Genomic DNA, 12,459 nt, shown 5'->3' with positions numbered 1-12,459 from the left:
TAAGGAAAATGATCAGAATAGATTTACTATTTCTAGCAACCCATAACTATGGAATTATAACCAAAGTGCTAGTTTCAAGATTAATTACTACTTGCTTGAAAAAGTGACCAAACAAGGCACATAATTCATATGGCAAATTATTTTCTTCAGTATGAGTATATCTTTTATAGACATTAGATTTGAGAATTCATCACCATCAAGAGGGTAGCTCAGTTACTTTCCGTAACCTCACCAACCCAAATACTTCAGAAAAGGGGATTGTCTACTTTATATAGAGCAATTATAGCTGAATTCACAAAATAAAAAGACACATGCAAAGTTAAAATTGGAGGAAGTAATATTAAAGAATTTAAATAATTAGAGAACACTCCATCCTTTCCTTTAAACCACCCTATATACCAAATGCAGTGTGTATAAGTAAACTTTCAGCTTTGTGACTCAGGGTCTGGTTGTAAGCAACACTGTCCCCACCTCTTAAGGCCACAACTTGGAATTAACCTTGTTATTCTTACAATAGAAATAGATATTTATTTTACCCAGCCAAAATAAATAAGGGGAAAAATGACTGGGAGAAAGATACGAGCTGGGGAGGGTAGGAGACATAGGTAATATATGGCAGCTAAGTGCAGGGCATGGCAAAAGACAGAGGCAGCTCAGAGCACAGAGTCACAGACTAGAAATAGAAGATCATCTTTGACTGAGAGAAAGGAGCTCAAAACTCAGATGGGGCTAGTCCCCTATCCCCACCTCTCATCCCCAAGGCTGAGCAGGGAGTGAGATCTAGTCTATATCTATGCATCTCAATGTGAGAAGTCTGTGGACTACCAGTATGTCTAACCTTGAGATTTATAGGGCAGTAGAAGAAGAGGGGTCATGAGAGAAAAAGGAAAGAAATCAAAGACAAGTATCTGGAAAGATAAGAGAAAGACTAGAAGATCAAAAGAGAAAGCCTAAAAAAAACTAGCTCACAAAAAGAAAAGTTCATAAATACAGAAAGAAGGATAAGTGAGAGCTAAAAAAAGCCAGAGGACATAGAATGTAATATCATATAAAAGATGAACTAAAATTTGATGATGAAATATGAAATCTTGTACACTCAGAGATTGTAGAACAATAGTAAAAATTCCATAAGGTATCAGAAGATAAATACAATTTTAAATGAATAGATTAAGAATTAATTCATGTTATAAATCAAAGTTTTCCAGGAAAATTTAAATGAAAAACAGTAGTGTAGGAAAATTTGAATACACAGTGAAGGAAAATCAATTATCCACAAATAGCAGAGAAGGAAAAATTGAATGCACAATGCAGAATATTCCCAAAGAAGTAGAGGTCCTGAGAGAGTAACAGATTTAAAACACATAATGACCAAAGTGGAAGAAAATTTGGCAAAAGAACACATAAAAAGTGTGGGCATATATATACACATACACATATATGTATATGTATATGTATATATATATGTACATATATATGCATACACATGTACAAACTCAAAAATATCAAAATGATTTACTTTGAAGGCAAGATTCACAGACAAAATATTTTCAAGGAGAATATAACAAATCAAAAACTCAAAATGCTTTACTGTAAAAAGTAATAAAATAAATTTTCTAAAACTTTTAAAGGAAGTCAACAAAATGGGGGGGGGAGCCAAGATGGTGGCTGGAAAGCAGGGACTTGCTTAAGCTCTCCCCATATCCCTCCAAACACCCATAAAAATGGCTCTGAACAAATTCTAGAGCTGTGGAACCCACCAAACAGCAGAGGGAAAAAGGTCTCCAGCCCAGGAGAGGCTGGATGGTTGCTGGGAAGGGTCTATCACATGGTGCTGGGAACAAAGCCAGCCTAGCATGGACCATACCAGGACAGACCAGAACTGGAGTCAGCTGGCTGGAACAAGCTTTAGGGCCATGAATCATTGAGCTGTGGCAGTTACCAGACTTCTCAACACACAAACTCCAAAGAGCACTTTAGTGGGAAACTGTGGGATTGGTGGGAGTGGTCTGGCCCCATCCCTGGGGGTGGTGAAAGTGGTGAAGTGGTGGCAATGGCAGCACCAGGAAGCTCCTGAGGCTGCTTCCAGAGCTCCAGCTTCAGCTGCTTCCCAAGTCCGTGGCTCACACAGTGGAAGGAATCTAGCAGTGGATCAGAGCAGGAGTGCAAGGAGCACTTTGTGGGCCCAGAGGCTGTTTCTCTTGCTGTGCCCTGCTTGGATCTGGATTGCAGTCCTGGTTGGTGGTTCTTGGGGGAGGAGGAGTGCTGTTGTGACAGAGGCTGCAGTGACAGTGGAGTAGAAGTAGCTCTGAAAACAGCAGTGCTTGGACCCTAAAGCTTGGCACAAAGTATTCTATACTCTACAAGCAGTCATGCCCCGAAAAAAAAGTGCAAGGGTCAAGTAGTTGGCTGGGAACATGAACAGGCAGGGAAAACAAACTCAGACTCAAATTCAGACTAAAACTCAAATTCTAGATTCCTTTTTTTGGTGACAAAGAAGATCAAAACATAAAGCCAGAAGAAGTCAACAAAGTTAAAAAGCCTATATCCCAACTAAAATGTCATTTTCTACAAGAACCTTTTTCCAACCTCTCTTAATTCTAGTACCTTCCCTCTTTTAATTATTTTCTATTTATTCTCCATATAGCTTGATTTTACATGTATGTTTGCTTGTTATCTCCCTTACTAGATTGCAAGCTTCTGGAGATCAAGGACTATCTTTTGTTTCTTTGTGTATTCCTAGTGCTCAGCACTATGCTTGGCACATCTTACATGTTAAATAAATATTTATTGACTGATTGAATTACATTTGTGGGGAAAGATAATAAATTCAGTTTTGCATATTTTGAGATTATGATGTCTATAGGAAATCCAGTTAGTTGGATATATCTCAGAGGCACTTAGAGATGCAAGAGTGGAAGTCAGCAGAGAGATTGTGGCTGGGTAAGTAGATCTGGAAATCATCTGTATAGGGATGACAAATGGATCCTCGGGGACTGATAAATCAACAAGTAAAATAGTTTAGAAGGGAAAGAGAAAAGGGTCTAGAATAGTGGCCTTTGGGACACCCTTAGTTTATGAGTATGAGCTGGATAAAGACCCAGAAAAGAAGGCTATGAAAGAGTGGTGAGATAATGCAAAGGAATCATAAGAGAGCAGTAACTCAAAAACCTAGAGAAAAGAGAGTTTCAAGAGGAGGGTGACTATATGATTGCAATAGCCCATGAAAAAATGAGATACACAAATTAATTTAGTACTCTACAAAATTACAGGTACTTAAGAAGTGTGAAATTGTTAATTTCAGAGAAAGAGATCAATGAATAGATAAGCTTGGCATTAATCACATATAAGAGAATGAGACATACTGTCAGGGACAGAAAGACAGAAGACACAGAGAGAATTAAATTCCATCCTTATCATAATTTTAACAAGCATGAGGCCCTGTCAGTGTGACGATTACTCTACAGGACATCTTACAGAGTTTGGATTGTGACTAAGGGAATTTAAAATTTATATTATATTAAATCTGACCATATATAAGCCATACCTGCACACGCTAAGGAGTTCCCTGACCCAGACTTTCTCTCCCCTTCATACAATTCAACTATTAATAATTTATTGTTCTCCACTAATCATTCCTCCCCTTAGTAGTCTTTTAAAACCTCAGGGAGCATTAATTCATTCAGTTCTGAACATGACACCATGCATAATTTTATCAGCCTACTTTTCTTTAAGAATGAAAAGATCATAAAAAACAATAAGAGTACTGAAGGGACTGAAATGAGGGGGAAAGGAGAAGAAAGAGTAGGCTAAAGGCATCAAAACAAATTTGCATTAATTCATAATTTTTGTAGCCTTAAAATGGAATTTTGGTGATAAAAGCCAACTTTCTGTGGAAGTAAACCTGAGCATTTTTTCTAGAACATGTCTGCTATTATATTAAATATTGTGAAAAAGGATAGCTACTTTATTACATTCCAGCATCAGGAAATCAAATAATCTCAACAGACTAAAATGATGGGGAGGGGGAAGAGAGGAACTGCCTTTGGATTTTTTTAATCCATTGTAAAATACAGTTTGTGGAAAATATGGCTAAAAGCCAAGTCTCATGAGAAAGATTTTTAATTGACTTTATTTTTAGTAAGAATCAACACTGTAATTGCTAGGTAAGGTGAGACGATTACCCTTTTGTAATCTATGCAGGCCAGTCTACATATACAATATTATATTTAGGTATAGTCACATATTTTAAGGAGGAAATTGATAAGTTGTGTCTTTTCAGGTGGCAAAAAGACTAGGGATTATGTAATTTAAGAGACCTAAAGCTGACAAAAAGAGAAATTACATGTTAATGTGACAGTTTTATAACCAAATGAAGTTGAATTGGCAAGATATTGCCCATAGGAATGGAATACTTTCTTTCCTGAGATTTTAAGATTGAAAGAAAGTAGTGGTGGTGGTGATCCTATCTATTAAGCAAGTTCATTAGAATCAGGACTACACTATTCATTCAGACCAACTTATGTGTCAGAGATACTATAAAGGGCATAGCCAAAACCTATATTTCAATATTTTAAAATGTTACTATTAAATCAATATAGATAGATATAACATATCTATATCCATACAGAAATAAATTTAGTTCAATGAGACCTTTATGTTTTAATATCAAAAGAAATGTCATTTCAAGTAATATTTGAAAGAAATACAGTACCTGTCATATATAGGTACTTTCTATTTTATTAATCACAAGTATTCTTAAATGTTGCTTGGAAATTTTAAATTTTACTTCCTTTCAGCTTTAATGTCTCAGGTCCAGAAGTTTACCCCCACAGTGTATGCAGCACAGGTTATGAAAATACCCCAAACCTCTTAGAGAGGGTGATCCAATCTTAGGAAATAGATGAGAAAACTTCCATTGCAACTATTAATGATATGATTAGGATTTTGTGTTCTACCAGGCAGTAGAGTAGCAATGATATTGACAGAATCCAGTTATTATGCCTTTTCATTGTTATTTTTATGACTAGCATTTACACAGCACCTACTATGTGCCAGGCATGACTGTAAGTGCATTACAAATATTATTTTATTTGATCATTACAATAACCCTATGAGATATATGCTATTTTTATCCCTTTTTAACAGCTGAGGACAGCGATGCAAACTGAGATTGTGACTTGTCCAAGGTCACACAACTACCTAATGTCTGAGGCTGAATTTGAATTCAGGTCTTCTGACTCTAAGCCCAACACTGCAGCCCCATGGCTTCACCTAGCTACCCCAAACAATTATTAATATAGCTGTCTGTCAAAGCTGATATAATTTCCTTAGATAAAACCTAAGAATAAAACAAAGATATCTTTAAGACACAAGCATATTTGCAAAGGTCTCCCTGATTCAAAGAAAGAAAGAAAAAGCCATAATGAATGGGCAAGAAAAGAAAGGAAGAAAAGAGAGAGAGGAGGAAAGAAAGAAAAGAAAGGTGGAGAAAGAAAGAAAGAAAGAAAGAAAGAAAGAAAGAAAGAAAGAAAGAAAGAAAGAAAGAAAGAAAGAAAGAAAGAAAGAAAAAAGAAAGAAAGAAGGAAGGAAGGAAAGAAAGAAAGAAAGAAGGAGGGAAGGAGGGAGAAAGGGAGGAAAGAAAGAAAGAGGGAGGGAAGGAGGGAGGAAGGGAGGAAAGAAAGAAGGAAGAGAGGAAGGAAGGAAGGGAGGAAGGAAGGAAGGAAGGAAGGAAAGAAAGAAAGAAAGAAGGAAAGAAAGAAGGAAGGATGGATGTAAAGAAAGAAGAATGGGAAAGAGGGGAAAAGGGAAGGTGGTAAGCAAGGCAAGGCAAAGAAGGAAAACATTCATTTGGGCTCTGACTAGTGCCATTAGTCATTTGTTTTCATGAACATTACCTTCCCCTAAATGCATACAATGATTAGAGAAAAGACTGAAGCTACAACCCATTTAGTACTTATAAAACTTGCCATTTTGATGTAGTTTCAAAATTGGGCAACTAAAATTAGAATCCATCTTGCATTTAGGGAAAAAAAAATGTGATTTCAGTGTAACCTCAAAGCAGAACTACAGCAATTAATCACCTTGCTTTTGGAACAGCTTTTTGTTATTTTTGTTTTTATATGTACCTATAAAATAGAACTAAAAGCAAATGAATTTTTTTGGTTTACTATAAGTTTTCTGAAACAATTTGTCCCAATGACATAGAATATTCAATGGACCAAAGAGGGTTAGTGTTATTTTAATGCATTAGAAGCCTGGTGCTGTTTGATGGACTTTATTTTCTGGAGATACAAGCAAAGGACTATTTCTTTTAAGATTTAATTTACATAACATTTCATAATCCATATGTAATTTATATGCCAATTAGTCTAAGGTATTTTTCACATGATGCTTTCGATGTCAATTAAATTGGTGTGATAATTCTGAATATCACAAATCAATTCATGGGCCACACATGATTACACATCGCCATATAACATTAAATTTTGTTTATTTTCTCTATATCATAGTAAATGCCTAGATTGGCTGGAGCAAATCTTATGTGGCATAGAGAGTCCTATTTATATAGTTGATTAGTGAAGGATCAATATATCAATGTTATTGACCCACAGGTTTTATAATCGGCAGTGTTGTAGAATAGGATTATGGCTATGAATTTAGATCCTCAAAACTAAAGACTTCATCTCCATCTGAGCTATCTAAAATTGCCTTAGTGAGTACCTTCTCTCCTTATAATTAATAATGAACAAGGCAAGCAAACTAATCAAAGGATGCATTTGATTTTCCTTGGTTTTCTCATTTATTATTTTCAGTTGTAAACCCATGTCCCTTTTCCATGGGGTGGGTTTTGATGTATGTGTGCATGCATTTGCCCTTCTTTCTCTGCCTTTAACATTTTCCTTTTCCTTCTCTGCTTCATAAAATTTCTTTCCTTCCTTCCTCCCTCCCTCCCTCCCTCCCTCCCTTCCTTCCTTCCTTTCTTCCTTCCTTCCTTCCTTCCTTCCTTCCTTCCTTCCTTCCTTCCTTCCTTCCTTCCTTCTTTCCTTCCTTCCTTCCTTCCTTCCTTCCTTCCTTCCTTCCTTCCTTCTTTCCTTCCTTCCTTCCTTCCTTCCTTCCTCTTTCCTTCAGATTTGTTTGAATTATAACATATTAGAAACGCTTTGACTTCACTGGAGCTCTGTTGACTTTATAGCTTTTGGTTTCAGAGGAGAACTTCATCATTTTCATTATCAGATGTAAGCTTGGCAATTCCAGCTTCTAGGTGACACACACTTTTAGATGAGTTTTGATCAGCAATATTCTCAATTAAAAAATGAGAAAAGAGTTAACTTTGCTCCTAAAATTTGACACACACACCCCTCAATGAATTTCTTTATGAAAGTTTCATTATCTCCAACAAAGATCATATGTATCACAGCTTTGAATAGTATTATTTTGGAATATGATCCATTAAATCTATTTGCACTTTGTAATTGGCAAGAAATCCCAGGGGTATAAAACTTGAAACCCGAAGAAGAAAACAAGACAGCTGGCTTTTCAGTACTGTTAATCAGATATTACATTAACTACTGCCTCTGTGCCAAAGCTGTATGTACCTTGATAGAAGTTGGTAGAGATGCTTTTCACAGTTTTATTCTAAATGTGAGTAAGACAATGATAATTTAAAGGATATTAATTAACTCTGTCATTTTGGGCAATGTGATATTTTTTAAAAGTTTTGAAGGTTGTAAATTCTCAAATAAGCCAAGTGACAGTTCCTTCGTATATGATCATATGAACAGCTCAAAGTCAATCAAGCAATGCAATTTAAAAATTAAACTCTATATTTACATTCATTTCATTACATGTGTATTTATTCAAATTATAGAAACTATTGAAATATTTGAATTAATTCAACTGTATTATTTTTGTCCAGAGGATAAAACCATGAGGTTAAATTTTTGTGCCTAAATTGTCATTTTTCTTCATTCCAGCTAACTTTGGATTTAAATCACTGGTGTGTACATTCATGTCTCTGGCTAACAAGATGCTGCTGTTCAGAATGAATCCTTCAGTGTCCTGTGTAATGGTTGAGATGGGCTACAAGACTTATTCTTAAAGTTGTGCATCTAATTATTTAGGAAAGAGCTGAACCTATACACAAAGGTAGCTAAGTGTTTTAAAATTACAGATGCTCTTTTTGGATGATACTCTAAAATGTAAATTACACTTCCTTCATAGTCAATGAAAATCATTTTACATTTCCATATGCAGCCTTCAGTATTTGGCCTCCAGCAGTTCACATTCCCATCTGAATCTCAGAATAAAATAGAAGAGATTAGGTTTTAAAATTTTTAAAATATTTTCTTAACTAATAATTAAATATCAATTAATTTTCAATTATTAAATTTCAATATTAAGACATATCTAATGCATGGTAGACTATTTTTTCTACATCTTTAGAGGGTTGTATGGAACTTCTTGTATAAAGATAAACCCAATGAGTTACTTCCCCCTTCACCATCATCTTAACAAAGAGAGCTCAAAATATGAAGGATATTTCTTTCTACCTCCATAAAGAGGAAGTACAAATGTGGCATCATAATGGAGAATGTAATTACTTTTCCATCATTCTCTTTTATTGGTCTCTTTATCCTCCTGTAAATGCTCACTAGAATAAGACCAGGTTCATTAAGGAAAAAACACATCTGTTTGTTGTTAAGGATGTTAAATATGGGCCATTTTTATCATATCAGCCATTTTACTATATTTGATGAAGGAAGAAAGGTACTGGAACTCTGCACAAAAATTGACAGGGTTTAGCACATAGTGAAGTTCTTTGAAATTGGAATATGGAGATGAAAATAAGAATTGAGAGATGTAAATTATTCCAAGATCTACATATAAGAACATTTGGCCAAAAGGAGCAGGCCATGTGTTTAAAGATAATGATATGTATGCAAAAAAAAATTAACAGAAGGTTTCACAAGCACATTTTTGGACTTACTATGCAATGGTTTTGTAAAATGCTTTTTGAGAGCTGCAAAGACTCTTTCACAGCTATTTGCATCCACAATTACACTTTTTGGATGTAACTTTGACTGGGTGATGGTTAAATCTTGTACTAAAATGCAGTGATGTAATAGATTGAATTGCACCCCTCAGTGAGTTTCAGAATTTTCCAGGGGGGAAAATGCCAAATTGCTCTTGAAATTTGAAGTAAAGTCAAGAAAGGTTTCAACCTGAGGGTATTTTATAGAAGTTCAGATAGATTGTTTTTCCTAGGTGGCATGCTGAGGAAAAGGCTTAGAAAATATGTATTCCATTATAAAAAAAAGTTGGGTGACACACACAATGCTGGGTTTTTAATCCAAGAATACATTGATAAAATGTTGACAGTCAAGTTTAGAGGGTAAGAATGGAAATGTTGTGTCTATTTTATTTATTTTTGGATTCGGTTCTTAGATCCTTTCTGATTACATCCTAAAGTTGAAGAGCTTTTAATATTTCTTTGTTGACTTAAGTAGTTATTATTAAAGATTTGTTGATTGGCTATATGTTCAACACTACCTAAATGAAGACCTTTACTTTTCCAAGAAAAGGATATTGTCTCCTCTTTTTAAGCAGTCTTTTCCTGTATTATATCACATTTTCTTTCAGAGATACAGGGTATCTATCATGAATTTCAATTTTTAAGGAAAAAAAAACATGAAAAAGGAGATTCCCTATAGATGTAAAAGAGCCTTTGAAGCTGACATAAGATACTAGATTTGCTTTAGCATTTTTATTATTAAAATGATTTAGTGTATATGACAATCCTAGAAACAAAAATTGATGGTTATCTAGGAAATTTTATTGTAGCACAATGAAGATGGCTCTGGTAGTATATTATCCAATCAGGCTTAAAGGACAGTATATCTCCCCCCCCCACACTTTATTTAGTTTTCCATTCTGAATTCATACTTTCCACTATCCATTGAGAAAGCAAGAAAAATAAAACCTGTTGCCAATGTCCTGAGTCCTCTAGAACTATAGCTGATTCTGTTATGTTGATCAGAGTTAGTAAGTCTTTCAGAGTTGGTTGTCCTTGCAGTATTGTTGTTATTGTATAAATTGATCTCATGGTTCTGCTCATTTTATTTTGTATCAGTTCATATAAATCTTCTTACAATAGCTTTCATGGACTGTATTTTTTAAGTTAACCAACGAGCACATATGTGAATATCTATATAGTACATGAATTAACTGGGACAAAGTAAAATAATTAAATTTATGGATTTATACAATAAACTTTAGAACTTTTTCCATCTTAAAGAAAAATCTTAGCAATGTGTCCTACTTCAAATACCTGTTTTACATGATTTGGCATTGAGCTCACAGGTTTTTGACAGAGATTCTTTAATTTTTTATCATGAAACCACATATCACATTGGATATTAAGCATACTTTTGATTAATAGTGCATTTATTACAAGTCTGCCACATATGTTTAATTTTTAATTATATTTTATGTTCAAGTATTATTGATTTTTTCTTCTTCCATATCATTAAAAATCTTCTAACTAACATGCATAGGTAAAGAAAGTATATTCCTGAATTGTCTGTTTCCCAAAAAGATATGTCTTCTTTCATCCCTGAGCCCTCTTTCAGGAGGTGAGCAGCATATTTCATCATCTCTCTTTGGAAATCTTGGTAGGCCATTCTGTTTATGATAGTGCTTGTAACTTTGAAACTTGTTTGTTTCAACAGTGTTGTCATTATGGTATATATTGTTCCATGGGTTCTGTTCACTTCACTCTACACCAGTTCACACAAGCTTTCCCAGATTTCTCAGAAATGATCTCTTTTTTAATCATTTCTTACGGCAGAATAGTATTCTGTTAAATTCAGATGCCCAATTTTGTTCAACAATTCCCCAAATGATAGACTCTCCCTTATTTTTCAGATTTTTGCTGCTGCTTCTGCTACTACTTCTACAAAAAAAAGAGCTGCTTTAAGTATTTGGTGCGTATGTGTCATTTTCCTCATTCTTTTCTCTTTTGGAGGAACAGGCCTAGAAGCGGCACTACTAAATCAAAGTGTATGTATATATGCACACACACACCTACATATATACATACACAGATATACATACATATGTATGTATGTCTGTGTACACACATATATATTAACTCTTCCTTTAATCCCCCCTGCCTCTGTCATCTTCTCTTTCCTCTTGTTGTATTTCTATACTCAATTATGTGCATATATGTGTGTAGATAAAAATATACACACAGATACACATGTATAAATATGTGTATTACATATGTGTACCTATATATGTATGTTCACATATGTATGCATATGTTTGTGCCTATAAATTTCTCCTTTGATCATTTTGCGTGAAAGTGAAATTCAAGTGTCCTCAATTCCCCTCAATCCTTCCCCCTTATTTATATAAACTTCTACTTGTACATCCTGATTATACGAGACACTTTTCCTTAACCTTATCCATATCCTACTCTATTTTGTTCTTCTTCTCCTCTCTTTCCATTTTCCTTTTAAAATCATAAAAATGATGAAGTCCGTTCTAAGCCTCCTCAGTCAACCTTAGACTCTCGATGATAAGGTTCTGATAAAATACATGTATCACCTCCCTTTATTAGAATGTAAACAGTTTATCCTTTTTTTTTAGTCTCTTATGATTATTAGCTCATGTTTAACTTTTTGTGCTTCTCTTGACTCCTGTGTTTGCACATCAAAATTTTCATTTGAAACGTTTGGATGTCCTCTATTTCACGAAAGATCCATTTTTTTCCTTTATAGAATTATACACTGTTTGACTTAATAAGTTATTCTTGGCTATAAGTTTATACTGTTTGCCTTTGGAATATCATATTCCAAGATCTATGCTCTTTTATTTAGTGACTGCTCAATCTTATGTGATCCTGATTCTGGCCTCTCAATACTTGATTTCTTTCTATCTCAGTGCTTTTAGTACTTTTTCTTTGATTTAGAAACTCTGGATTTTGACAGTAATATTTCTAAGAGTTTCTATTTTGGGGTGTTTTTCAATAAGTGCCTTGTGGATCCTTTCTATTTCTACTTTGCCTTATGGTTCAGCTATTCAGCAAATCATAATGTGACATAGATTCAATCTATTGGACTATTGCTAAATGTTCTGGACTATACCTAACTCATCTCAACTCCATGGTTCAGGCTTAGTTTTTGAACAAAATGAGACACTTGTAGGCCATATACCATTTAACAACAACAACAAAAAAAGTGTGCATAACCAAATCATGCTAAGGCTATTCAGTAACAAAGTAGTAGTCCCTATCTCCACATTTGCCTTAGTGGTAAGACATAGTTAAAAGCTTAAGGAGTCAATGGTGACTCATGTGCTGGGCTTTTGTACTTAGCTGACAAGTAATCTAAATCAATGGCCTGAACTCTCATAAGTTGGACCAATCAAGATTCAAGGACAGTTTCATCACCTTGT

Source organism: Trichosurus vulpecula, chromosome 1 (genome assembly GCF_011100635.1).
Source record: "Trichosurus vulpecula isolate mTriVul1 chromosome 1, mTriVul1.pri, whole genome shotgun sequence".
In the NCBI taxonomy this organism is placed as follows: domain Eukaryota; kingdom Metazoa; phylum Chordata; class Mammalia; order Diprotodontia; family Phalangeridae; genus Trichosurus; species Trichosurus vulpecula.
Note: the sequence above shows the minus strand (reverse complement) of the source record.